The 27032-nt window shown below is 38.2% G+C and overlaps 1 long non-coding RNA gene across 2 annotated transcripts in view; it reads right to left on the bottom strand.

The window, feature by feature from the left end:
* Positions 1-27032, bottom strand: part of LOC132343365 (uncharacterized) — a 392620-nt gene that overhangs the window by 288964 nt on the left and 76624 nt on the right. For both annotated transcript variants that reach the window (XR_009492170.1, XR_009492169.1), the window contains exon 4: positions 20869-21026. This is a non-coding gene — a long non-coding RNA (uncharacterized lncRNA). The remainder of the gene's footprint in view (positions 1-20868; positions 21027-27032) is intronic.

The following is a 27032-nucleotide window of genomic DNA, read 5'->3' on the forward strand; positions in this document are numbered from 1 at the left end:
GCTATTAAGAAGTCATAGGTGAATTTACCAAGATCAGTTTTGCTGCAGTGATGGAGGTGACTGATTGGATGGAATTCAGGAAGAAGTGGAGGATAACTGGAAAAGGCAAATATATGCCAATAAAAATATTTTGCTGTAAAAAGTAGCGAAATGAGGAAATAGTCAATTAGGTATGTAGAGTCAAGTGTTTTTATCTTCATGACTAGAGAAATGGCAACATATTGTACATTGATGAGAATATCACCAAAAAAAAAAAAAAAAAGGTGGAGAGAATTGCTGAACAGGGTAAGAGGAGATGGCAGATACTATACAAGTAGAGGAGTTAGCCATAAAAAGATGCCCTAACAGAAAGCAGGCAAGTCCTGACGTGCTCACAAAATCTCATGAGATATAAAAGGGATTACAAAGACTGTCATTTTAGTAATGAAATTGAAGAAAATTATTAGAGATTTCCAAAAGCCAAGGAGGCAATGAAGCAAAGGGGCTTAAAGCACAGACTAAGTCAAAAGAATGAATCCAGCTCTACCATTCTAAACTCAGGCTTCTTTATTGTGAGAACTAAGAGTGATACTTAGCTAATCACAGTGTTACAGAGCTTAGTTGAGGTTACTCAGCACCGTCCAGGCCCTCTCTTCCTTGGCCCATGTTTTTCCATAATTCCTAGCTTTGGTTGCAAATGGTATGGCTACGTGACTGAGCTCTGTATGTGTGAAAATGGGCAGACTGATAAACATCAGTTCCAGGCTTGGCCCCCTCTGACTTCTGTAACATTCTTCATCTCTTCTGCTTCCCTCATCATTCTGTCAGCAAGTGATGCAATGGAGGATTTTGAGGCCCTAGAAGATGGCAGAGGCATTAACTGGAATGAGAATGGATCCCTTCTGATTTGATATGAGCAAGAAACAAGCCTGAATTACATTAAGGCACTAAGATTCTTAGCTTGTTGATTAGAGGTGCAAGAATTAATTAGCTAATACAATAAGTCCTTAATAAATGTTAAGTATCAATATTAATGTGGTTAGCCCCAGACCACAGTGTTAATTGATGACAGAGGTCAGCAAACATTCAGGTTTTTAAGTCCCTAATGCTCTCCCATGCTATGCACGAAATGATCTAATTTTTGTCCACTGTACATAAGCCATTATCCCTTTCAGAGCATAAATCCTATCAGCTAGAAAAGGAAGAAGAGAGTTAGATCTTGTCAGAACTCCCTCTATAAGCCATCTTATAATTACCTTGAGCAGCAAACTCTGTTGCTTTGGCTTTCTCCTTTTAAGTTGAAATGTAACCAAAAATAAATAATTGAGATTATGTATCACTGAATAAATCAGATTATGAGTATCTGATCTATTGATGCAGAATACCTCATACTCTACAGTTTATATCACAACCAGGTCACAGAGAAAACACTCCCAGCTACCATCTCTAAACTTTATGTGGACAGACACTGGTTGACTTTTTTCAATTACAAATATGATAATTGCTATGCTAGAATTTGCTTAATTCAAAATGAATCCAATTTTCTTTCTTATGCCTTTCCACTTGTTTAATTGGAACATAACATTAGGAAAAAACTCTTTAATATTCAAGAAGTATATCTCAAATAGCATCATGTCATGAATATTCCCCACTGTAAAGTCATATTTCTGCTTTGACCTTGTTGTCATTGTTTTGTTACATAAATTATTCAGCCTGGTAGGTCTCACAGATTAAATACTCTAGAAACAAATTAAAACGCATCCCAGTAGCTTAAAAATGTCAAGGAAGTCTTCTTTTCTCCGAACACCTCTTGTCAAATGGGATAGTGAACAATAACCCCACAAAATAGGCAAGATGATTTGTTTAGAGATCAAATTGCCAAGTGAAATCAGCATCTCTCTCTTCAAAAACAAACAAACAAACAAAAAAACAACTTATAACTCATTTCTCATTGTTGAATTCAGTCAGGCATATGCAGCTTGCCCACTGACGTGTGGAAGAGAGAACCAACACTCCTTGCCCTGCCCAACACCACAGGCTTTTTATAGTCAGGACATGCAGGCTTGAAGAAGACATATTCTCCTCAGAAGAAGCCTGCTCGAGCTTTCTTTGCCCACAGAAGAGAAGTGCCAGGAAGACAAGAGAGTTCCTGAGCAGAGCTTTCCAGAAATATAATGGACTGCTCTGTCAGGCGTCCTGTCACCAGAAGTTCTCACCCAGAAGCAGGGTGCCCGATCACAGCAGAAAATAAAGAGTCCTTTAATTGAATCAAAGGCTCATTCAGTCATTACTTCAAGAAACTTCTATCAAGCAACTAATCTGAGGGTAAGCACAAAGAATACAATAATAAAAAGGCAATATCCCTTAAGAAGCTACTGGCACTCCCATAAAATTTTGACTGTGCCAAGAGCTGTTCTGAGTAAGTCTGAGCTTTATAGGTATTAATCCATCTAATTCTAATACCACCTCTGGGAAGGTGGCCTTCTCATCACACCTATTTTATTGACGGTAAACTGAGATCCAGAAACTTGGCCAAGTTCATGGAGGACACATGAGAATGGGCTGGAACACAGGCATCCTGACTCCGGGTTCCTGCTCCATCTCCTGTGTACTCTTCCTTATGCTCTGAGGCCCAGCATCCACCAGGAGAGACCACCTGAGACCACCACAGTTTCACACTCACAAGGGCAAGAGGAAAGGCATGTACAGAGTACAGGGAGATACCTGTTTTCAGGAACTTCCAGACGGCTTTCCAATCTTTATGCCTTATTTTTAAATGGACAAGCTGAGTACAACAGAGAGAGAACAGAGTTAACTTTAGAGTTATGCAATTTATTCCAAATTTGGGAGATAGTATCGTTCATATGTGGGCTTCCCTGGTGGCCTAGGGGTAAAGAACCCACCTGCCAATGAGGAAGACATGGGTTCAATCCCTGGGTCAGGAAGAGCCCCTGGAGAAGGAAACGCCAACATACCCCAGTACCCTTGCCTGGGAAATCCCAAGGACAGCGGATCCTGGTAGGCTACAGTCCCTGGGGTCTCTAAAGACTCGACTAAATAACAGCAACGATTGCTCTTATATGTAGTAGAGCCCATACACTTGTGAAGAAGGGTATCTAGCCTTCCCACTTCATAACACCACTCCTTAGACCTTACAGAAGTGCTCTACAGTGCTAAAGTCATCTATGAGCTCTGTTGCTATGTCTAGTCAGGCCTCTTTCCACTAAAATCAGGAGAAACAGGTTCATGAGGCCATGAATTCAGGATTTTAAAAAATTTAAAAATAGTTAATTTAAGCTCTTAGAGTCATTTTGACATTAAAATGAATTAACCTCAAGACCATTATGATCAGCCATATAGGAAACAATATATCAGATTCTCTAACAAATTGATTCCCCTTAAATACAGTTGATTCTGAGGTTCTTTATATTGTCAGCCTACCTGCAAAAGGCATAAATGGTAAAGCCCGTCCAATGAGGCTTCAGTAAATATCCCTAATATATTCACATTCCATCTTTCTCTTTTGCAAGGCTGTCACATATTCTGATAAAAATTGATCTGCATTATTCAATTCTTTCAAAAGTTCACTCCTCCTTAAAGATGGCTGCGAGTAGTGATTTAGAGATACAGGCAACAAGTTTGTTGGTCTTTTTGCTTCACAAATAAACCTCTCCACTTAAGAATAATAATTACCATGGTAACCCTAACAGCTTAGGAATCATTCAAGCAAGCAGTTTCTAGGGAGAAAAAATCTCGCCATTTCTGAAGTTCCTTTAACCCTTCAAGATTCAGTGTCCATTTTCCCATGGCAGGGTCAATTTGATTTAACTTTTTAAATCAAAATACATACAACATCTTTTCAGTGGAGGCATCAGGAGGAGATGGACACAAACAGAAAGAGGAATACTATTTTTAATAGTAACCTGATCACATTTAAAGAAGTATAAGCCAAATATGGCATTTAAAATGACATTTGCCTCACACACAGAGACACTTGCACATCTCAGCTCTGAGATGAGGGTCTAAGTGAAAAACAGCCTGTCGGTCTGCAGTCAATGGGGAGGTTGTACCTCAAGCCCTTCAGTCTCCTCTTCTTTTCCTTGTGGAGCATTAACTCAGATTATCAGGAAATGAACAATCTAGGTAGCATAATTTAGCTGTAATTGTAACTCTGGACTGGAAGTTTTGGCTAGACCAGGGTCACACAACTTCTCTGTGTGCTTTTTCCTCTTCCCTTTGCTTAATATGGCATTTTGCCAGCAGTGCCAAATGTGAGAGCCAATGAAAGCCTGAAAATTTGCTGCACGTGAAGTGTAATAGGAGCAAATGCATACCTCCCAGCAAAGTACAATTCCTACTGAACTAACACCAAACTGGATTTACACAACCACATTAGAATAATGGACTCTGAGCTAATCTCATGGACTATGCACAAAATCTTAAAAATATCATATTCTTTTTAGCATTGCTTATTAGTGGTTAGAGAAGAAGGAATTCTCAATCTGAATCCCTCTCCAGTAAAAACTGCGTTCTGTCAGTGCATTTGAAAAGCCAGTTAGAGCACTATCAGAGGAAGAAATGGAAAATTATACTGTCCACATACAAGTGCGTTCATCTTTCTCAGAGAAAACCTAAGCTTGATTCATGAGCCTCCTTCATTAATATCTCAGAATATAATTTTTTCTCATTTATTTTACTCCATTGTTTGCAATTTCATTATATAGTTTAAATTGCATTGTCTCTGAACAGTATAGTTGATCTTGGTGAATTTGTTCTGTCAGTAAGCTTACTTCTCTGTGTGTGTCTATTAAAATTTTAATAAAAGTTTCACTAGTAGGTAAGTCAGCAGTACTTTCAGAGAATTATCAATATTTCATACATGCTCTTTATGACAATGAAAATGGAGAACAGGAAGGTAAAAGATGGAGGGATATGATAAGCACAATTTTCTAACAAAGATTTGATGATGATTAACATTATTATTATTATTATTTTATGAGCATTTCCTTCTTCAAGGTAACCTCTCCAGAAGAAAAAGAAAATGTATTAAGAGGAACAGCCAGGCAATTTTTCCCTTGCAACCCTTTATCTTCCCATCAAATCTTGATGCACATACAGTGCAATGAGCCTCTGAAAATAATGGTTTGTGGCCTTGGTAACTGAAGGCAAGAGGCAATACAACCATTGCCGAATCTCATGATGGGAATGAAATAAACTTCTGTCACTACACTTTATCTCTTTCCCAATCCTTTCTCACCTTCAAATCATTCTTCATTTTCAGCCGTTAGCATTACACTTCATTATTTCTTCTTTCCAAAAATGTTACACCAAGGTCTACAGCCAGAGCAAGAGCTTCAGGTAGACTAAACAAGATTCTCTTCAAAACTGCTTTAGGCAGTTTTTGAGTTCCCCTGGTTCAGGTCTTGGAAGCTTAAATGACACTGAATTCATGACACCAACCCAGACAGTTTTAATTTTCACACTGAGATAAAGACAGTGTAATAACATCACCCTCTCCAAATGACCTGAAAGTCCCTGAGATTGGCATCCAATCCTCCTTATTGTCATCTCCTAGTCCTCCCCTACCCTCTAATAACATGGTTTTCTTTATTCACAAACATTATTATCTCTGCTGTCTTGAATGTAGTAAACTAAAGTGATTTCAAACTCTCACGAAAAGCTGGATGTCTTTTCAGTGTCTCCAGCAGCCCTCAATTGTGGAAGTACCAAGGGAGTTTACGCTTTCAGATCTCTTTTCCTTCTCTCTGCCAGAGTGCCTAAACTTCCAAGTTAGAGGCCATTCTTGGGTATGGTAGTAATTTTTTTTTTTTTAACAGTAAGGCTTCCTCTCTTAAAATGTAACTGACTCAGGCAGGAAAAAGGCATTAAGTTAGTTATCTATAATGGTCTAGGTAAATTCCTGCATTTGAACTCATTGTCTTCCCCTGGCATGTAGCTTAAATAGAGTATCAAGGGAAGAGTATTTATTATTGGTAAAAATTAATAAGGCTATTGTGCCTATTTCAGAGCCCTGAACATTCTCAGCGGAAGACACAGTTAGGGGAAAACCTGCACGAGAACTATAGAGAGATTATGGAGATAATTTTGCAAGCAAAGAGAAAAAAGACCCAGGATGGCCATGAGATGGAGATGAAACTAAAGCAGCTCAGTTCCTCTTTTTACTACCCAGGACCATAGGGGTACACCAGGACACTACATAAAGCCCCTGTGGACATACCCTTCAACTAAACCTTCTATCCTGGGAGCTGTAAATCCTATATCCTAATTATCACATTGCTGAAATGATTTCCCAATTATTAGAACTACCAGACTTATTGTTAGGTGTTAAGGAACATATATAAATATACACAATATACATCTGTAAATATAGATGCAAATACATATAAGTGCACCATCAGACTGACATTGACATGGGGCTCTTATTGACCGTTTTCTTTTGCCTTCACCTGACTGGCTTCCCCCTAAGTTACAGGCTATATTATTCCAAAGTTTTCTGCATCCAAAAAGAAAGTTAATAATCATACTCAGATTATTTATCTGAGTATAAATAATTATATATTATAATCATACTCAGCTTATGTCATGAAGGGATGAAGAAAGTACAAGCGAAGAGAGTGATGCAACATCGTACTAGAGTGCAATCTATTTTTAAGATACATGAAAACATGTATTCAAATAAAACTGAAGAAAAATGAATTTAAAAAAGAAAAAATGGGAAACTATGTGACGGGTATATACAGACTCTTCCTACTATCTTTGCATCTTTTCTGTAAATCTTTAATTACTTCAAAATAAAATTTTATTAAAAGAACAGAAGAAAAAAAAAGAGGAAAAGATGTAGAGGAGAAGAAAGAAAAGGAGAAAGAGAAAGATCATAATATTAAGACTGGGTGATAAGTAAGGAGAGACAGCTAACTTTTAAAGAGTTCTCACTCTCTCCAGGCACTGAGGTAGGCACCTTCTTTGTTGTTGTTCATTAATTCTGACATCATTCTTATGAGGTAGATATTATTATTCTCATTTTAAGATGAAGCATGATATGACTCTAGAGGATAAAAAAGTATCAAGATCACCCAGACAGGAAGCAACCCAGCTAGAATTTGATTCACTGTGTCCTAGATTCTAATTCTAAATCTTCTAATATAACATTGTATATCAATTATACTTCAATAAAAATAAAATATTTCAAAAAGAACCCTGAACTTTTCCTCAGGTCCACTTTCACCTCTTAATGTTCCCTGCAGTCTTTGCCTTTGCTAGACAACTATTTGATAGACAGGTATCCAATCGAACCTTCCTCCTATTCAGTTGATGTTATTTTTGCTTCGGCATAAGATAAGCTGTCCTTGTGAAACACCCAGGTCTGTGTTTAACTTTGTAAGCCAAGGAGTTCAAGGAAAACCCAGCTGAGGTAGCCAACCCTCAGTGCTGTGATAGCTGCATTTTATATCAAACAGTCTTCTAATATTCTCTTTGACAAGTAGAATCCACACTCCCTCCTGTTAAATTGTTAATGGCTTCCCTTGTGGTTGGCTTCTGGTTCTGATTTCATCATAATTTAGACTCCTTATTTTATGTCAGTAAAACTGTCTAGAATAACATCATGGCCCTTGGCTGGAAGCCCTTGATGTACCCAAGAAACAAGGTGTATGCTCATAGAAGAGTATCACTGTCTCTCTTGCTCTTGCATTTTTATTTCTCCCTCTCCCTGGCTGTTTTTGTTTTCATTTTATTTTTTCCTCTTTTTCCCCCCCATTGTGCTTGTAATGTTTTTATTGCTTCTTAAAACACACTTGAAAAGAATCCATAATGGATTCATGTTATTTGTTCGGAGATATTCCAAAAGGATGTATCTGATCTCAAAATCTTGAGTTGCAATTCAGTGATGTATTTTATTATAGATTTGTGCATTGTTGTTCTATAAATGTTAAGTTATCTCAACCTCTGGGAAAGAGAGAAAATATTCAGCACCACACACCATACCTTTTCCTCCTGGTGCTTTAAGTAGTTTTTTGGTTTGTTTTATATATATATTTAATGCCTGAAGGAGTCTGCTCAGACAATGACCTTATTTCAATTTAAGTATAAAAATTCCTCCAGTTTTCATAAAAAGCATCCATATTTGGGAGTGACCTTCTATAAACTACAGCACAGGAATTCTTCATTTCTCTCAACATTCTCTCAAAGGCTGAAGTTATTTAACAGGAAAGATTTTATTCTTCAGATATCCTGGTAACTACTAGAGTTGATGCAGGATGCTCAAAAAAATCTGTTCCTCTAAAACACAGATTAACAGTGCTTTTCTCAGACTCAAGATGTCTAAACCCATAATACCATACTCTGAGACAAAATAAAAAACATAAAATTAATGTATAATTTGCCCTTGCTTCTTTCTACCAGTCTGTCTGTAATAGGCAGAATTGCCCCACAAGGTCCCTCACATATGTTTGCCAGCGAAGTTCATGTTCTGGAGTTCTCTTTGATAGCAAGTTCAGATGGGTGCAAGACAAGGCCGTCATTAATTAGTTTCATATACAGGGTGACCATACAGCTGGTCCTCTAAATCAGGATATTTTTGACAGTGAAACTATAAGCTATTAATAATATATACTAGGAAAACTTGTACAAACTAACATTGTCCTAGCTTAAGTTGAGATGTAATGTCATTTTGTTCTCTGGTATAATTATTAATAGTATCTTCTTTCACTCTCAAAGTGTCACCATTTAAAGTAAGAAATTAAATTAGTGGTTCTCAAGCTTTCTGGTCTCAACTACTTAACCGTATTAAAATTAATTAGGACCCACCCAAAATAGCTTCTGTTTATGTCGATTATATCTCTCAACATTTACATTATTAAAACTGAGATGTTAAAAAAAATATGTATTTATTAATTTACTTAAAAAGAAAAATAAATGCATTATATGCTTACATAGATATTTTTACAAACTCTATTTTCCAAAATCAGTTAGGGAGAAGGTGCATTGTTTTACATTCTTGGAAATCTCTTTAATGTCTGGCCTAATAGAAGACAGCTGGATTCTCAGAGTTGCTTCAAGATTCCATCTGTTGTAATATCACATGTTATATAGCTTCTGGAACTCTCATGAGAAAATGAGAGTAAAAAAAAAAGATCTTGGTATTATTATGAAAATAATTTTGTCCTTGCAGACTCCCTGTTTACACTCTGAGAACTGCTGGATTATGTCATCTCTTTACTTTTAGGCGGAGAAAGCTACTTCACAGAGCTTCCTAAAACTGGCAAAACCACACACGCCTTTTCTTCTTGTTTTCTCAGTCTAGGACACAAGTCCCATTAGTCTTCAGTTACTCACTTTCTCTATACCATTTATGTTTTCACTTTAATGTGGTTTCCTGCAGAAAGTCTCTCCTGATCTCCAAGAGACTAAGCTAGAATCTCTGCTAAATAGTTTTGAAGGAATAGTGTGCTTTCTTCCTCCAAGTATTTCACGTCACTGCTGATGGAAATAACTGTCTACATCACAGACTGTAAGTCTCAAGATGGTGATGGCTGGGTCTCTGTCCTTCTCAACACAGTGCCTTAGGCTACTTGGCCATCCTGACCTCTCTCCATCCTTCTCAATGCTGTGCTCCTTCCACCACAATAGTGCTTGACACAGAATAATAGCTTAGTGAATATTTCATGTTCAAATTACTTGTTGAATGAACCAATTAAGGGTATGCCTAACATTCATATCCTAAAAGCCAGAGCATCCATTTGTGATTGGGCAGAGATGAGGTTACTGCCTGTGACAGAAGAAAACTAAATGTCTGTATTTCAATAATTAAAAAACCTTAAATTTCAGACATAAATCTCATAAGTTTGGCATAAGTTTTACTAAACACTGAGATACAGACCTAATTATAATAAGGGCAAAGTAAAGGTAAAACAGGAGGGAAGGGGAATGAAACAGGAGGGAAGTGGGCAGGGTACAACCTTTAAAAGGATAGCTTAGCCTTTCCTTTGTTTAGTGACAAACAGTTGTTTGCTGTTGTTTAGTCACTAAGTCACATCCAACTCTTCGTAACCCCATGGACAGTAGCCCGGCAGGCTCCTCTGTCCATGGGATTCTCCAGGCAAGAATACTAGAGTGGGTTGCCATTTCCTTCTCCAGGGTATCTTCCTGACTCAGGAACTTAACTTGGGTCTCCTGCACTGGCAGGTGTATTCTTTGCCACTGAGTCACCAGGGAAGCTCAACATAGCCATGCTGCTGCTGCTAAGTCACTTCAGTCGTGTCCGACTCTGTGCGACCCCATAGATGGCAGCCCACCAGGCTTCCCTGTCCCTGGGATTCTCTAGGCAAGAACACTGGAGTGGGTTGCCATTTCCTTCTCCAATGCATGAAAGTGAAAAGTGAAAGTGAAGTCGCTCAGTCGTGCCCGACTCTTCACAACCCCATGGACTGCAGCCTACCAGGCTCCTCCATCCATGGGATTTTCCAGGCAAGAGTACTAGAGGGGGTTGCCATTTCCTTCTCCAGGGGATCTTCCTGACCTAGGGATTGAACCCAGGTCTCCCGCATTGCAGGCAGATGCTTTACCGTCTGAGCCACCAGGGAAGTTCAACATAGACATAAGACACGACAAAAACTGGTTAGAACTAAGTAGCTCCAAGATGGCAGACTATTAGGCTTTAGTAGACCTTGGTGCCGCAGTCATCTCTGACTCTTTATGGCGCCATGGACTGTATCCTGCTGGGTTCCTCTGTTCAAGGACTTTTCCAGCGAAGAATACTGGAGTGTGTTGCCATTTCCTACTCCAGGGGAATCTTCCACACCTTGAGCCTTATTACACGCTCGTGCATGTGTTCTAAGTCTCTTCAGTTATGTCCAACTCTTTCTGAGTCTATGGACTGTAGCCCGCCAGGTTCCTCTGTCCATGGAATTCCAGGAATGTCCAGGGATCTTCCCAACCCAGGGATTGAACCCACACCTCTGACCTCCCCTGCACTGGCAGGCAAGTTCTTAGCCACTAATACCACCTGGGAAGCCCATGATATGCTTATTGTAATACATTAGCTAAATGACATAGCCACCAGCACCATGGCAGTTCAGAGTTAATCATAAAAGGCCAAAAAGTGGATGGTGACCCAATTCCTGGAAATCCTCACTCTTTCCCCCAAAATAGCTGCAATAATCCTCACACTCATTAGCCTATGAGATTGCCCAAGCCGGAAAAACTAACTGCACCATATTTTGGTGCCTTTCATCTGAGATGGCCCACACTCTTGTGTGTGGAATGTGTTTCACCCAAGGCCTCTCTCCTTCTGAGATGGCTCACACTCCATCTGTGGAGTGCATTCTCTCTTAAAAAAAAAAAAAAATCCACTTCTTACCTATCTCTGTTTCTCATTGAATTCTCTCTGTGATGAGACACGAAGAACTCGAACTTCATTAAGTCCTGAGATCGGGTATGTGATCTCAATTAAATGGCAGTGGGTTCAAGTCCCAGTCTGAGTTGCATGGTTTCAAAGACAGACTAAAGTTTGGAGAAGTGATAAGACTTGGCTACTCCAAAAGCTTTTATGAATATAAAGCAGCTTGGCTGTAGCATGAACTTAGTACTTATCTTGATTACATTACACAGTCCTTTGCTATCTCATCCTCAGGGAACTCCCTCTCTTCTGAATTTCTAAAAATACCAGGTGTTATATCCTATGATCCTTTTCATGTAAAGCCCATATATTGCCATTTTTCATGAGCTCTATCATATTCTTTACTGGATGATAAGTTTGAGAGCTTATTCTATGTGTCTTATAATTTTTTATCTACCCAAAATACCTGTATAGGAAAACATCTTGCACACAGTAGGTACTGACAAATAGGTACGCAGGATGCAGAGGTATACCTTAGTAGAACATAAATTGTATCAAGTTTACCTTATTTTTTAAAAAGCAAAAACAAAAAAATTGTTATGTGAACTACACAAAAGTCTGAAGATTAAAAAAAAAAGAAAAACAAGTATTCTTGGAACCCCGCTATGTATCCTGACTGGGACCCTTTGTGATGAATACTAACCTTTAGCAACTTTGATACCCATGGGTATTCATGAGGAAACAGAGCTCCAATTCCACAGTACATTCTCAGCCTCAGGGTTTAGCCCATCTCATCCTCTTTGAGTTATGGGTCCCTGTTCTTTTACTCAGATTTATGAATTCAGACAGCATCACAGGAGGCAGGTACAACACATAAATCAAACAGCACAGGCACACGGGACAAGCTGCAAGATTATCATTGTCCCTTTGCACACCTCACAATGTCAGAGTGAGGATGTGTCTAATAGTTTAGAAGCTTGAAACAGTTAATGTGACTCATTAAGTGCCTAGCTTTTTTTATGTGGATCTCATTTAGGCACATGAAAAAGACTGATCATATATTTCTGCACTCAATAAATTTACAGCCTAACTGCATAATGCGGTTATGTTGGTTAGAAAATGGTGTTGAGTGGATCATTCTCCAAATTTCCTTCCATTTCTAACATTGTACAATTCAGTAAGATAATATTTTAAATGCTTGATATTGTTTGATAACAGTGACCTTGAGGACATTAAAAACCAATTTTCCCATCAAAAAATAATAACATTCAGTAGTTTTCAATGGATCTCCACTGTTCAGACAACAAACAGTGGTAAGTGCCAGCAAAGCCAAGTATTATCTTTACACTAACAGATTTTGAATGATCTATATCAAGGTAACTCCATATAAGTATGGTACAGTTAACTGGTTTTCCATCAATAGCTCATTTTCCCACTTAACGTTTTTTGTTGTTTTGATTTTTCCCGTTTTATTTAAACATTTTACTTTATATTGGAGTACAGCAGATTAACAATGCTGTAACACTTTCAGGTGCGTAGCGAAGCAACCCAGTCATATATACATATGGTTTTAAGCTGTACTTGAGAACTATTTGCCAAGTCCAAGTTCCCCTGATATTTATGTGGCAAACAGGATAAAGCCATTCAACTGTGTCAATGAAATTAGAGCATAAAGGATATACATCACTTCTAGGATTACTTCATGGCAAATAGATGGGGAAAAAATGGAAACAGTGGCATATTTAATTTACTTGGGTTCCAAAATCACTGCGGATGGTGACTGCAGCTATGAAATTAAAAGACACTTGCTCCTTGGAAGAAAAGCTATGACAAATCTGGACAGCATATTAAAAAGTAAAAACATCACCTTGCGGGCAAAGTCTGTCTAGTCAAAGCTTCAGTTATTCCAATAGTTATGTACGGATGTGAGAGTTGGACCATAAAGAAGGCTGAGTGCCAAAGAATTGACGCTTTCAAATTGTGGTGTTGGAGAAGACTCTTGAGAGTCCTTTGGACTGCAAGGAGATCCAACCAGTCAATCCTAAAGGAAATCAACCCTGAACATTCATTGAAAGGACTGATGCTGAAGCTGAAGCTCTGATATTTGGCCACCTGATTCGAACAGTCAACTCATTGGAAAAGACCCTGATGCTGGGAAAGATGGAAGCCAGGAGGAGAAGGGGACAACATAGGATGAGATGGTTGGATGGCATCACCAATTCAGTGAGCATGAGTTTGAGCAAACTGCAGGCTATAGTGAAGGACAGGGAAGCCCGGAATGCTGCAGTCCATGGGGTTGCAAATAGTAAGACAGGACTTAGTGACTGAACAACAACAATAACGATCCTTAATGCTCTCTTTCTTGACACTCAGAGCAATCTCAGAAACCACACGATGCAGATAACAGAGCCTCCATCTGCCTGGGGCCCAGAATGACTATACCAGGCAGAGCTCCCTTCCCACTCCCTGAATAATCTACCTCACCCCAACCACTAATTACTAAACTTCGAATGAGAAACATGCTTCTATTTACAAGCAGTTGACATTTTGGAGTTTTGTAAGTTATACAGTAGCTACTACTACTGCAGCCAGTGTAACTGAGCTTGCATTATTTCTTTCAAAATGAACCACAAAGTATTATTTTCTTTAGAACTGTTAAGAATGTTTCCTTTTTCTTCCTCTGAGTCTTAACATAGGTGCAGGCTTGTCAAAAGCAAAAGAATGTGTTTTGGTTGAAGGGTTAAACTTTGTTATAAGGCCTAGATACTTAAATATTAAATTCTAAAAAGAATTTAATATTGACAGAGAATGAGGTCATGCAGAAGAGATTTCTACTGCATCCATGATAATTAAAAATAAAAAAAAATCCCTAGAAGGGTTAGACACAGGGTAGATCTCATGCAATTTGAAGTAACTACATTTTCCACCAGGATCTTCCTGTCATTTCAATTAAACTGACTGTTCATGTTGGTAAAAATGAAATTTGGGGTAACAACCTCCCCTTGTCATTTCTATTATTCTGAAAGGTGAAAAATAACTTTTGGAATGCTCTATTTTTCAACTAAAATTGTTTTCACAGCTCTCCAGAAAAATGAGGGCCCCTCACCTCTACAGCAGTTTCAGTACCTGCAACCAGTACCCACCACTCTTTCCCTCTCTGGCTACTGCTGCTGCTAAGTCACTTTAGTCATGTCCGACTCTGTGCGACCCCATAGACGGCAGCCCACCAGGCTCCCCTGTCCCTGGGATTCTCCAGGCAAGAACACTGGAGTGGGTTGCCATTTCCTTCTCCAATGCATAAAAGTGAAAAGTGAAAGGGAAGTCGCTCAGTCGTGTCCGACTTCCAGCGACCCCATGGACTGCAGCCCACCAGGCTCCTCCATCCATGGGATTTTCCAGGCAAGAGTACTGGAGTGGGGTGCCATTGCCTTCTCCGACCCTCTCTGGCTGGGTAGTCTAAACACATTCACATGGCCCCATCAGTAGTTCTGTTTTCATCTTCTTATTCTTACTCATAATTTGCCCATGAGGACTCAGTTTCAGGTTGGTACCTTTTTTCTAAACTCATACTGCGTCTCTGCCTTTCCTTCTAAAAGGCTTGAAATTTGGGGATTTAGTACCTCCTTGAGTTATTTCTGTTGCAGAATGTTACCAAGCTTCAATTTTACTTATGCTATCACACTCTTTATTACTTTACCATTTCACATTCACTTTCTTTATTGGCTATACTTTGTGCTATAATTTATAGCCATTAAAGTCACTAAACATTGCTTTCCTTCCTTGTGCCAATCATATTCTCTTGTATTCCCTTTACATTATTATTACACTCTTATCATATGATAGTATTGAACTATAGTTTCTTCAAAGAATTCATGGGGGATTTAGCCAATTGTTTGAAGAAATTAATTATTCTACATTTTTTCCAGAAATATCAATCTACTAATTATTCCTTGAAAAGAAACTCTAGTTATTCTAACTCAAACTACCAAGTCTGAGATTCAACTATTATGTCTTAAACTCATATTGCATGTGTTTACCCCTAAATGATCATCATATACTTTTATGAAAGCTATTTGGTACCCAATTGATATTAAATTTATGTTCTTGAGTTTCTAATTTTTGCATTTTTGAGGATTTGGATATTTTTCCATTTCTAGCCATGTGACACCAATTCCATTTTTCATTCCTCTCCGTGCTTAACTGTTCAGTTGCTCACTCGTGTCTGACTCTGCGACCCCACGAACTGCAGCACGCCAGGAGTCCTATCCACTGTGAAATAATACAGAAATTCCTGGCATAAATTCATCTGAGTTTAGTGCCTTCTTCTTATATCCTAACATTATCTGATCAAAAAATTTGAAGGTCTTTTTCTTAAATGAATGTAAAAAGAGCTGAGTGAGTTGTCTGTTCCCTGTTGCTTTTGTTTTTTTGAAAGGTTCAGTTTATGTGAAAGCATTTTATTATTACATTGATTCAACGAAGTCTAGTCTTTTTTAAGTCTAGAAGTTAAATGACAAAAGAATGAGACAAGCAAAAATATATGTTTTAAAGCCAAAGAAGGAGAATACTTTAAAACCCATTCTCATCACCCTTGTCTGGGTTTTACTCATAGTTCTTGCAAGGCAATCTCACTAACAATATAGTGTGTGCATACCCACAGCTGTGCATCCTTAGGACTCTCAGGAGTAAAGGTCAGTGAACTTCAATTACACTTGTACTCAATCAGCACCTGCCTACTTGCATTTTATTTTGCTTGCTTTTTTCAGTTTCAGTGAAATTTCTATCTCAAGAGGTTTAACTGATTTTAGATCAAAACTTTGTAAAAGGTTGATGTTGTAATGCTTCTAAGGATAGCTTAAGGTCTTTAAATTTGATATCTTTCAAAGATTTCCCTGGGATCTAGAATTTCTCTTCAATGTGAAAGATGTATTCCATAAACAGAGGAGTTTTCAACTTTATGGTTTGCAGTTCCTTTAGAACTACATCATGTTCAAAAGCACATTTTGATTTTGGTTTTACATTTCAGCCAGGCTCACTGCTCTCTATTATACCCCATACTCTGTGCAAGCTACTTCAAAGTGTCCATGGGAAGGGAGAAAGCCTTTCATACTCTCTTTAAGAAATTAATTCATAAGGGAAAATGAATACTGAAGCCTATGAATACAATGAGTAGGAGGGAAGTTTTCCAGTTGCTGTTCCAGGCCACCATAAAATAACACTGGCCTCTGTGATCTCAGTGATATTGTTTTCCATTACTTCCTACTGCTGTTTACACACCTGTTTTCACTTGTTTTGTCATCCTTTTCAGAACAACAAAAAATATACTGTTTTTCTCATTTCACCCAATATGTTAAAGAGAGGGTCTGTTTCAGCAGTTCATAGGAAAAACAAGAATGACTTTCTACATTTCTTCCTAAACAGGGTCCTAAAGCAGCTTTAAGCATGGCAATAATTTCCTCAGTGATTACATATTAACTGTGAAAGCAATTATTAAAGATTTCATTTCTCAAAAACAGACTGCTTCTAGGCCTGCAATTTATTTTAATTGAAGGCTGAGAGACTCGCTGGCTGGAAAACAGAGGAAAACAGTTCATGTGGGTCTAAAAAATGGACACAAACCCAAATGCTCACAGAGGTCAGACAGGGAACAGAAACAAGTGAAGCAGACAGGGTGAATTCGGCAGTAAGCTGAGCACTAAGGCTCAGGCCTTATCTAAGGAGGTGCTCCGGCTGCTGAGATCTGGCTAGCCCATGGATGCCTTAAGGGATTTAGATTTCTGTTTCTGGATCTTCCAGTATTTTAAAAGATGCCAGGAACTTGGATTTTCATGTGAAACATTTTGCTTTTGAAACGCTGGCAACCAACTCAAAATATTTTTAAAACCTTCTGCTCACCAAAAGAAAAAAAAAAAAAGGAACAGAAACATACTGGAGGACAGATTGGGCCTGGACATTACCATTTCACAACCTGTGTTCTCAGTGAAAAAATGAGTCTTCTTTATGTAGAAACAAGCTTTTGCTTTTTTGTTATGCTTTCATTCTCTTTTATTGCATCTTTCTTCCATTTCCATTCCCCAGTGAGTCACTATTGAAAAAATTCAAGATAAAAGGAAGCCAAGAAATTATCTTTATACAGAATTATATGTATACATGCATATACGGTTTTAGAGTCCAGAGAGGAGAGGAAAGCAAGTGTTTACTTTTTCAGAAATTCTGAGGTAGGAAAACTGCCTGAACTTCTAGAAAGAGACACTGAGGAGACACCTGAGCATAAAGTTCAGCACACTCCTTTGACATAGGCTGGAATCTGGAGTCACTGCCAGACAACTGCCCGGGGACAAGCCTCTGTGAACAAACAGGAAAATGACTCACCACAGACAACCAGGAGCGGAAACTTCCTCGAAGACAACTTGTGCCCAGAGAGCAGTAGCTTTTCACGCATGCTCAAAAAGGGCAATTTTGACGTCCCATGTCCCTCCTGGGTTGGCAGGACTGAGCATGCCCACCATCTTTGAAGTGCTGGGCGCAAAGGCGGGGGTGGGCGGGGGCAGGCGGACTGCGCATGATCCCTGCACACCCCAGCTGGCAGGGCCTCTGCAAGACGCCTCGCGTCTCACCACTGGATCCCAATCCTCTCCACATTTTAGGGTCCAGCTCCCACTCCTGGGGAGCGAACTTTGGCTCCTGACTCTTGCTTCAGCTTCCCTTTGCCGCAGTATAAGCCCCAGTAAAGCTTTGCCTGAAATTCTGGGACAGCCCTTCCTCAATTTCTATTGAAAAAAGAGTCCAAGAGCACAGGTCTCTAAGACTGTCCTTTTGAAGGAAGGCCATACAGGGTGAATATGGGTGGATCTGTGTGTTTATAGTAGTTTACAGCATTGTACGTGTTCTGATTACTTTGCACGGTCAGTCAGTTCAGTTCATTTCAGTCGCTCAGTCGTGTCGGAGTCTTTGTGACCCCATGGACTGCGGCACACCAGGTCTCCCTGTCCATCACCAACATGAGCTTGCTCAAACTCATGTCCATGGAGTCGGTGATGACATCCAACCATCTCTTTCTCTGTAGTCTCCTTCTCCTCCCGCCTTCAATCTTTCCCAGCATCAAGGTCTTTTCCAACGAGTCCATTCTTTGCACAGTACCTGAGACAATTTATTCTGCTGTGGAATTCAAAAAAACTTCTGACTTTTTTCTCCTCTGTGGAATTCAAAAACTCTTCTGACTTTTTTTCCCCTCTACCTTTTAAATCTCCATTTCAGAGATGTCCTAATTATATGACAGTGGCATTATTTCCTGTATGTGTGAAAATTTTCACAAAGCCCAAAAAGAATGACTGGTGGTGGTTTAGTCGCTAAGTAGTGTCCGGCTTTTGTGACCCCGTGGACTGTAGCCTGCCAGGCTCCTCTGTCTGTGGATTTTCCAAGCAAGAACACTGGAGTGGATTGCCATTTCCTTCTCCATGGTATCTTCCCAACCCAGAAATTGAACCTGGATCTCCTGCATTGCAGGCAGATCCTTTATCAACTGAGCTATGAGGGAAGCCCAAAAGAATGACAAATAGTTACAACTCTAGTTGATTCTCCTTCTTTCTCAGGCATTAGAAATTATATATGGTATTTACTAGATGCCGCTTATATGATACAAAATAGAGTTAGATTAAATTAACATACTATTTTTCTTTATATTCCTGTTGGGTTTTTTTTCTCTTAAGAAAAAAATAAGAATAATAACATCAGTTAATTAAATGTGTATACTCCTGTATATACGTGCATTCTCAGTAGTATCCAACTATTTGCAACCCTGTGGACTGTAGCCCGCCAGGCTCCTCTGTCCATGGGATTTCCCAGGCAAGAATACTGGAGTGGGTTGCCATTTTCTACTTCAGGGGATCTTCCCCACCCAGGAAATCGTCTCTGGGGAAAAATATCTTTGTCAGCTTTTTTTGGGTACCTATTAATTGTTGTATTCTGCCTGCCCCCAGTAAGTATTTTGGGTAGTGTACGGACAGCTTTACATGTGAAATGACCAGCTAGCTTACACACAATAGCTTGTACTTTCTACTTCCCAACTTCTATGTCGCCCCTCAGGAAGTTTTTAAATTACTAATCTAATTATTTTACAAATCTGTTCAGATTTTCTATTTCTTTTGTGTCAGTTTCAGTCATTTATGTCTTTCTGTGGTTTTATCTAGTTCATCCACATTATCTAATTTGTTAGTATTCAGTTGTTTGTAGTTCCTTATAATCCTTTTCGATTGTTTTTGATTGAATTGATGCTTTTGAACTGTGGTGTTGGAGAAGACTTTTGAGAGTCCCTTGCACTGCAAGGAGATCAAACGAGTCAATCCTAAAGGAAATCAGTCCATAATATTCTTTGGACGGACTGATGCTGGGAAGCTAAAGTTCCAGTACTTTGGCCACCTGATGCAAAGAACTGACTCATTTGAAAAGACCCTGATGCTGGGAAGGATTGAAGGCAGGAGGAGAAGGGGATGACAGAGGATGAGATGGTTGGATGGCATCACTAACTCGATGGACATGAATTTGAGCAAGCTTAGGAAGTTGGTGATGCGCAGGGAAGCCTGATGTGTGTAGTCCATGGGGTCACAAAGAGTGGGACACGACTGAGCAACTGAACTGAATAATCCTTTTTATTTCTGAAAAGTTGGTCATGATGTACCCCCTTTTAGCCTGGATTTTAATCATTTGAGTCATCTCCTTATTAGCCCAGCTAAAGGTTTGCCAATGTTTTTTAATAAGTAAGAAAACTTTTGATTTTATTGAGTTTTCTACATGCAATCTCCCAGAAAATCAAAAGGGAAAAAAGACTTCCCAACTTATTCTATAAGGCCAGCATTATTCTGATGTCAAACACACAAAAATATTGCAGGGAAATAAAATTTTCCTCACAAACACAGATGCAAAAAATCTTTTAAAAATTACAAATCAATACAATAGTATATATAAAGATAACATACAGTGGTCAAATGTGATTTATCCCAGGAGTGAAATGTTGAATTTACATTAGAAAATCAATCAGTGTAATTTACTATATTAACAGACTAAAAAAGTAAAACCATATGATCATCTCAATAGAAGCTAAATAAGCTTCTGACAACATTCCAAATCTATCCCGAATAAAAACTCCTGGCAGACTGAGAAGAGAACTTGCTCAGCATGATGAAGGGCATTATGAAAAACCTACAGATAATATTAATATCGTACTTAACGATGAAAGACAATGCTTTCACCCTGAGATCAGGAGTAATGCAAGGATGTCTGCTCTAATCACTACTATCAAACATTGTACTTGCTGTTCTAATCAATTAATAGGTTAGCCTAATGAGTAGATGGCATCAAGATTTGAAAGATGTAAACTTGCCTTTTTCTCAGATGATATGACCATCTACATAGGAGATACAGTTAATTTACTAAAAGACCTGTTGGAACTAATAACGGATTTTTAACAAGACTGTACATTATGAGATCTATGTACCAAAAATCAATGAAAAATAAATAGTTTAAATACCACTTACAAGAGTTTTAGGGCTTCCCAGGTGGCGCTTGTGGTAAATGCAAGAGACATAAGTGACGCAGTTTCGATCCCTAGGTCGGGAAGGTCCCCTGGAGGATATGGCAATCCACTCCAATACTCTTGCCCGAAGAATCCCCGTGGACAGAGGAGCCTCGTGGCCTGCAGTCCATAGAGTTGCACAGATTCAGACATGACTGAAGTGACTTAGCACGCACACATGCATAATAGTTTTAAAACATTCAGTTCTCTGGTTAAAAGACTAATGAAAGATGTAAAAGATTTATGTGCTGAAAATGACAAGACGTTGCTGAGAAAAATTAAAGTTGACTTAACTAGAGAATATACTATGTTCATTAACTCAAAAACTCAGTGTTGTTAAGATGTTAATTCTCCCTGATTTGATCTATAGATTAATCACTTTCTGAATAAAATTGCAGCACATTTTTCTTAGATACAAACTTTTCTAAAATTCATATAGAAAAGCAAAGGAACTAAAATAGACAAGACAACTTTGAGAAAGAAAAGCAAAATGAGAGAAGTTATACTAACTGACTCAATAAATTATTGTAAAGTTACAGTATTAAGACAGAGTGGTACCCGACGTCATCAAAGACAAATAGATGAAGGGAACCAAATAAAAAGTACAAAAGCAGACCCACATTTATGTTGTCAGTTGACTTTCAAATAAACTGAAAGGTGTTTCAGTGAAAAAGTATAGTCTTTTCACCAAATGGGGCTAGGATAATTTTGTACCCGTACACAAAACCAAACTTTGATTATTACCTCATGTCATCTACAAAAAGAAATTCAAAATGGATCATAGACATACTTGAAAAACTGTATAAGACTTCTAGAATAAAGCACAGGAAAAGATCTTTGTGACCTTGGGTTAGAAATTTCTTAGATAGAAGCATAATCTTTGGAAAAAAAATTAGAAAATGGCTTCATCAAAATTAAGGACTTCTGCTTTCAAGAGACTCAAGGGAATAAAATGACAAACTCTATACTGGGACAATGTATTTTAAAACCATGTATCTGAGAAAGGACTTATGTAAGTAATATATAAAGCACTCCCAAAGCTCAATAATAAGAAAAAAATGACCCAATAAAAAATAGGCAAATGATATGAACAGTCCAAAGAAAGTAAAATAATTGCAGATAAGCCCACAAAAATTGCTCATCGTTACTCATTAGGGAAATTCAAATTTAAAAACATAATAAGATATCTTTACATATCTGTTAGTATATTTATAGTTTTAAAAAACTAACCATACCAAATGTTGGCAAAAGGATGGAGAAACTAGAACTCACATACACTACTATTAAGTTCTTTGAGGGTAGTCTATGACTCTAATTCAGCTCATTGTTTCTATTAGGAACAAGTTAATAAATATTTATAAAACTTAACAGTAAAAAGTTTATAATTTGTTAATAACCAACCAATTTTGAGAAATTCAACCAATATATATATATCTCTAATCACTGTACTAGCATAAAAATCCTCAAACTAAATGACATGTCTAAATCACTCTGTCATTTATTATAATCCTAATATATACCAACTTGTATTTATCAAAAATATTAAATTATTAATGGATGCTAATTTGGTCTACTTTCCCCCCAAATTCTATAATTTCATGGTAATAAAATTCTATTCCACATGTCATTTTCCTGTTTGGAGATATCCAATTAAAATATGTGAATTCTTAAATAGACTAAAAGATAATTAGACACAAAAGGGAAAATATGAAAAACAAGTCCCCTGCCCCCGAATAAATAGCTTATTTAAAACAAAGCCCTTTGGCCATTTCTTTCCTGAAAGCTCCTGGGCTGTGCTGCCAGTTCTGATGCCTCAGTTGCTTTTCATCATATACATATAGAATGTTTCTACCAGAGGGAACTAGTAAGCATGCCCAGAGTCATGAGGTTAATAATTCAAAGCGTTTTCCAGTTGTGGATAAGAGTATCCTTTACTTAAATGTGGCCCACTAGCTAAAACTTGAAAAACTTTTAGTAGGCTTTTTGAGTCTCTTTTCCAGTTAAGAAGCTCAGTATTCCTATACTAGAGCAGTAAATATTCCTTGTGGAACATGATTTCAAATTCTATTATCAGGATGGTGCATATTCCGGGGTGATGCTCACATGATTATTTTCTATAATCTGTGCAGGCAAAGAGGCTGTCTTTGCCTCAGGACCAAGACAACTACACATGCATCTTCCATTAGTTCCTTCTCTCTCTGAACTTAAGATGGGATAAAATTGATAATTTTTCACTTTACTGGGTATTTTTCTACAAAAACTATTTATCATTCTGTAAATACGTTTGGTGAATCTCTGAACTTATTGCCATCTGAGAGCTGCACATAGAAAATTAAACAGCTCTGGTTCCTACCCACTAAGAGATTGTAATCAGCTACTGATATGAGAGTAGGCATTAAATTTACACTGTAGAATTGGAATGTCAAGTATGAGGTATAGATTGCAGAACTTCACCTAGCTGTCTGGCAGAATTAAAGCTCTTAAAATAATGGAAAATACTGGTGAAAAATCACCAAGTAAAAAATTGTAAAATGGGCTACTGATTCTTACTTTACGTTAGTTAGAAGACATTTAATGTTTGAAATAAATCTGGGAAGATGATATAAATAAGAAGCAATAAATGTAAAGATGCATGCAGATGGACCTTGTTAAAGAGGTGAAACACACATATTAGTAATATGATGCTTTTAAGAATAGGATGAAAGGATTTGTCAAATCTTGAGATTTTGCATAGGAGTTATTAGCATAGCTATGACATTTTCTACTTCTATTCACATATGAATTCCCTGCAAAGCATTGTTTTGGAACAGTAGTAATCATACTTTCAAATAAGCTGCAAATAAAGGGACAGAAGGGCTTCCCAGGTGGCTCAGTGGGTAAAGAATCCACCTACAGTGCAGGAGACAGAGGAGACATGGGTTCAATCCCTGGATCGGGAAGATCTCCTGGAGGACGGCATGGCAACCCACTCCAGTATTCTTGCCTGGAGAATGCCATGGACAGAGGAGCCTGGCAGGCTACAGTCCATGGGGTTACAAAGATTCAGACACAACTGAAGCAATTGAACATGCATGCACAAAGGGACAGAAACAAATAATGGTAATCAATTATAGTGAGTAAGAAACATGAGTAACTTCACTTGAAACCCCTTGTGCTAATGATTTCCACTATGGGGTAAATAGGTTGCTAACATTTTACATATCTACTCCATATATATTATTGGAAATAATTGTCAAGATGTCTAAGTTGTTAAAATAGATTTGTGGTTCAAGGAGCCAAATTTTAGCATCAAGTAGTAGACACTGAATTGCCATTGAGATCACTATGGTGGGCAAACTGCTCAAGTTCAAAAACTTACAGCTGTTTCAGTTCAGTAGCTCAGTCGTGTCTGACTCTCTGTGACCCCATGAATCACAGCACGCCAGGCCTCCATGTCCATCACCAACTCCTGGAGTTCACTCAGACTCACGTCCATCGAGTCAGTGATGCCATTCAGCCATCTCATTCTCCGTCGTCCCCTTCTCCTCCTGCCCCCAATCCCTCCCACCATCAGAGTCTTTTCCAATGAGTCAACTGTTTAGTCTCATGATAATAAAATGTTCCACGGAGCAACTAAGACATCTACTTGGCTCCAAATGTGAGAGACAAAAGACCTACTTTCTGAAATCTGAAAACTGGAAATCAAGTTTTAAAGAGAGGCAGACTTGAATAAGCTTGCATCACTGAGAAAGAGAAAGAGAAAAAAAAATCGGAGTTAGAACTTGGCGAGACTTGCCAAACTAAGATGTCACTGGCTGAACTTTCAAAACTCATGTAATTCCTCATTTAGCACCAGGAAGGGTTAGGATTCAAGTACAATTAGCAGAGGTAGGGAGGGGTAGAGGGGATAGGAGGTTCACATATTAAGTTGGGAATTAGATTAAATCCCCAAGTTCATCAGGGAGAAGTGACAAAGCTGTATTTAAAATTCGCTAAACTCTTGGGAAGATAAAGCCCTTTGAAAAAGATAAAAGAAATATGAAGGATATGTTTCTTCTTCCCTTTCCTTTAAGAAAAGGTTGAATGTGGTTTATTACCCTTAATTATTATGACTCCCTTGATTCACCTGGCAACAAATTGGCTTATCAGCCAGGGACTATTAGTTGTGCATTAGCATCAAGTTAGACACTGTATCAGTTTTCAATAAACTCAATGAATAATAACTTGACATTTGAACAGAGCTTTGTAATTTGAAAACTATTTTTCACAATATTCTTTCTCTTCATGTTTAGACCCTGGAGCAGGGGTTGACAGATTACAGCCACAGAACAAATCTGGCCAGCCACTAGTTTTTATAAATATTTATTGGGACACAGCCATGTTCCTTCTTTTACATACCATCTGTGGTTGCTTTTGTGCTACAAAAGCAGAATTGAGTAGTTACAAAAGATATTGTATAGTCCACAAGATTAAAATATTTACTATCTTGTACTTTACAGTGAACGAGAGCTAAGCCTTGCTCTGCAGCTCCATGTTGGTATCCTCTTTAAGTCAGTTACCTTCACAGCCTTTGTTTCACAGTGATATTTGTAATTGTACTATTGTTTTCTAAAGTACAAGCTACGTGAAGTCTAGAGCTGTGTTTGACTTATTTTTTTATTCACTGAAATAATTAAAATAATAGGTGATGAAAACATTAATAAATTCATCTTATTTGATTCTCTTAAAATTCCTACGAGATTCCATACAATCTTTACCCTTCATATCTGGAAATGAAGTAAAATAAAGTGATGGTTTGTCTTATTCTACTGTGTAGCTGATTTTAGAATGCTATTCAAATACACTAAAAAGTCTGTATTTTTCCTTTGTTTTCACACATCATTGAACACAATATTTCCTTTACATTTTTAAGAAAATTTGTTGATGGCATTTTACTAATTTACATTTGCAACCAGGGCTAACCAAGTCAATGTGTAATCAATATTTTATTGTTCACTATGAACCTGGACAGTTTCTTTGGTTTACAGTTGCAGTAATTGTTTTCAAGACCTTTCTCTATCCATGAAACTAGTTAAGACTCTTCAGAACAAACATGTTGCATGTTGAGCCACTACTAGTAACTATCAATAGACCATAACAGCACTGACATAGCAACTATGAGGTCCTCTCAGTATAGCTAATATTCCCATCTGAGGATTACCTGTGTCTACAAGTCTCAAACTAATCTATAGAGCAGTTTACAGAGACATCATGCAGAAAGTAGAGAGTTCCTATATACCTCTCACCCCCATAATATCTCCTGTTATTATCATCTTGCATTAATGTTATGTAGCCACCATTACAGTACTTTACAGGCAATGGCACCCCACTCCAGTACTCTTGCCTGGAAAATCCCATGGACGGAGGAGCCTGGTGGGCTACAGTTCATGGGGTCGCTAGGAGTCGGACACGACTGAGCGACTTCACTTTGACTTTTCACTTTCATGCATTGGAGGAGGAAATGGCAACCCACTCCAGTGTTCTTGCCTGGAGAATCCCATGGACAGAGGAGCCTGGTGGGCTGCTGTCTATGGGGTCGCACAGTCGGACACGACTGAAGCGACTTAGCAGCAGCAGCAGCAGCATAGTATAGTTTTACTACACTGATATCACACACCTGTGAAAACCCAGTGACCTGTACAAGACAAACAGTAAACCCTAATATAATCTATGGTCATTAGATAATAGTATCAATTAATTTATCAGTTGCACAAATATACCACATTAATGCAAGTTGTTAATAATAGTAGAAACTATGGGGATAAGGGGTGTATAGGAATTCTCTATTTTCTGCACAGGGTCTCTGTAAGTTTCTCAAAAAACTAAAATTTATTTTAAAAATAGAGAAGTTTCTTTTGTAAGATCAGATGTTCACTTGTAATAAAAATTATCCTCCTGGCTTGACTTTCCAAATTCTGTCCTTGACAACCTCTACATTTGTTTCTGTACTGACTTCTTCAGAAATGGATATTTTTCTTGACAGCCCTGGGGGGACTTTCCAGCCCTTTCCCACATGGCTAAACATCAGTCTTGGTCTTGGGCTCTCCTGTCCAAATTTGTCTGGATAATAAATAATCATGAACATCTCACCATGGCTCAAAGTGATGG

Source organism: Bos taurus, chromosome 21 (genome assembly GCF_002263795.3).
Source record: "Bos taurus isolate L1 Dominette 01449 registration number 42190680 breed Hereford chromosome 21, ARS-UCD2.0, whole genome shotgun sequence".
Classification (NCBI taxonomy): Eukaryota; Metazoa; Chordata; class Mammalia; order Artiodactyla; family Bovidae; genus Bos; species Bos taurus.